This window comes from Arachis hypogaea, chromosome 7 (assembly GCF_003086295.3).
Source record: "Arachis hypogaea cultivar Tifrunner chromosome 7, arahy.Tifrunner.gnm2.J5K5, whole genome shotgun sequence".
In the NCBI taxonomy this organism is placed as follows: domain Eukaryota; kingdom Viridiplantae; phylum Streptophyta; class Magnoliopsida; order Fabales; family Fabaceae; genus Arachis; species Arachis hypogaea.
In genome coordinates, this window is record NC_092042.1 from 7,840,497 (window position 1) to 7,843,378 (window position 2,882).

Here is a 2,882-nt window from a genome sequence, read left to right on the forward strand (position 1 = left end):
TCAGAGTGGCGCAGCCGAAAGCGTGACATTTGGTAGTGAGGGTGTTACAAAAAGTAATTCAAATTAATATAATACAAATAATAATCTCTTTTAAAAAATTTATTTAAATAATAATCTTATGTAAACTAGATAAGTAATAAGATAAGAAAATATAAATATGACGTGAATAATCCAGCATGGCATCACCTCATTGGCCCATTCAATGTGTATTGTAGATAACTAAACTAAATATAGACTCTCTTCCTTCGTCAAAATTCAATTTCAGTTTCGAAAGCACAAGATAGACAATGGACGCCATTGATTCAGTGTTCGAACCTCTCAAAGGGTTCTCCAAGGACAACGTAAGGCTCATCAAGCGTTGCCATAAACCCGATGACAAAGGTACCTTTTTTTTTATTAATTTAATTATGATTATTTTGATTTGAATCTCGATGCTGTGAATCTGAATTTTTCCTTTTCGTTTGTAGAATATTACAAGGTTACTGTTAATACTGCAATCGGGTATGGGATTCGTTGGCTTCTTCGTCAAGCTCATCTTCATTCCCATTAACAACATCATCGTCGGATTTGGTTAGGTATATGATTTCTAATTGTTTATTTTTAAAAAATTTGTGAAATTTTTAAAAAATTGTTGTTTAGCTTGATGTGTTGTTTGAGTGTGGTGCAGCAATTTGCTATGAAACTATGAATAAGGAGTTTAAAAGGTTGAATTGTAATGTTGTTTTATTGTATTCAGAATGTGGTTGGTTTTGTGCTTTCTTACTGTTACTTGAGATTAGGGTTTGAAATTATGCAAATTTACTTTAGATGAAGTTCTTTCATATAGTTACTGTTTTGTTCATAGTTCATTATTGAGAGGGGGTGGTAGATTTACAAATCAACTTTCTTCTTTTTAGATACTAGAGAGGGAGCAATGTCTTTTGATTATACCAGGGAACTTTATTATAATTTGTATGTTCTTCACTTTTTTGTGTTACTTTTGCTTATGCTGAAATGAATAGAATAAGTCTATAATGACTAGATATAGTGTCAACTTATGTTCTAAACAATTTTTGATGATATCTGCAGGATGATGAGAGCCACAATCACACATAGAGAATTTTAAAACAAATGGTAGCAGGAATTCTTCCCACATCAACTTTTTGTTAATCATAGTTTTTACATCCTTCATATCTTTGGGAACATTATAATTTTAATTTAAATTTAACATTTTTTTTACATGTGTTATAGTTGGCACCGTTTAATTTAGCACTGATGAGGGGAAAATAGTTGATTGATTTACATGTAACGTTAGCGTTCTGCTTTTTCAAGCTAAGCTGAAAGTTCAATTTGATAGACAAAATGGTCCGTTTACATATTTGATAAAATCCGTTTGTGGGACATAGAAGATTGGTTTCGCATGAGCATGACTAAACTACTTAAAGTGAGAGAGGACTGAATTGTTAGTGAACTTATTACTTGAGTGCCAAAATTATAGTTCAACTAAGAATAAAAGACTTGTTTGGGTGAACTTTTAAGAAAAGATCTTTTGAGTTATCTGTTTTTAAAAGATTTTATAGAAAAGTAAAAGTAATTTTATGTTTAGATATTTTAAGCAAAAGGATTTTTTTATTTATCAATTATGTTTGGGTTTAACAATATAAAAGTATTTTCAAGTAAAAATACATGGAGGTGGTGGACATTATGACAAGGAGGAAGATTAACATTATGTGCCTACAAAAAATAAAATAGATTGGTGCGAAGGTTAGGGAGTTGGATACTTTCGGTATCAAACTTTGGTATACAGGAAATGTGAAGAATAGGAATGAGGTTGGTATTATTGTAGATAAGTAGTGGAAAAAAGGACGTAGTGGATGTCAAGAGGATGGGAGATCAGATCATCTCTATCAAACTTCTAGTGGAGGGAGGTGTTTTTCATGTGATTAGCGCCTATGCACCGCTAGTGGGTTCGGACGAACAACACAATATAAGGTTTTGGGAGGATTTAGAGAGTTTGGTCCAAGACATACCTTCGGGAGATAATATTTTCTTAGGAGGAGATTTAAATGGATATGTTGGAAGAGAAGTGACTCGATATGGAAGTATTCACGGAAGCCTTGGTTTCGGGGTGACCAATGCCGAGGGTAAAACTATTTTAAACTTCTCCTCAACCTTTGACCTTCTCATCGCAAATACATGTTTTAAAAAGAGAGACAAACATCTTATAACCTATAAGAGTGGCATGACAAGCTGTCAAATCGACTTCTTCTTGTTGAGGAGAGTCGACCGGAAATTTTGCATTAATTGTAAAATTATCCCGGGAGATAGTTTGACAACATAACATAGGATGTTCATCATGAATTTTCGCATTGAGTAAAAGTTGAGGACGAGACATCATACGAAGAACCCAAAGACAAGGTGGTGGCGGATGAAAGGTGAGGAACAAAGAAGCTATCTAAGACGGCTAAGAAAGAGACAAAAATGACTATAAGTGAAGTAAGAACAAGAGCATATGAAGGTCTCTACCAGTCTTTGGGTACAAAAGAAAGAGAAAAGGGTATATATAGAATCGCAAAGAGCCGTGAAAGAAGAACGAGAGATTTGGATCAGGTTAAGTGCATAAAGGATAAGGATGGAGATGTGCTGGCTCAAGAGGAGAAGATTAATAAAAAGTGAAAGAGCCACTTCTATGAGTTATTTAATGAAGGACATAAGACTCTTCCGAGCCTTGGTCAGTTATGCACAAGGGAAGAAGATCAAAACTTTGACTACTATCAAAGGATTCGAGACTTCGAAGTAAAAGAGGCTCTAAAGCAGATGAAAAATGGAAGGACAGTAGGATCTGATAATATCCCGATTGAGGTTTGGAAGGGCCTTGGAGAAAAAGGCATCAACTAGTTAAC

The 2,882-nt window shown here is 34.1% G+C and overlaps 1 pseudogene; it reads left to right on the forward strand.

The window, feature by feature from the left end:
• The first annotated feature begins 209 nt into the window (after nt 1–209).
• LOC112703939 (protein transport protein Sec61 subunit gamma-1-like) lies at nt 210–575 on the forward strand (annotated as a pseudogene).
• Nucleotides 576–2,882: the final 2,307 nt, after the last annotated feature.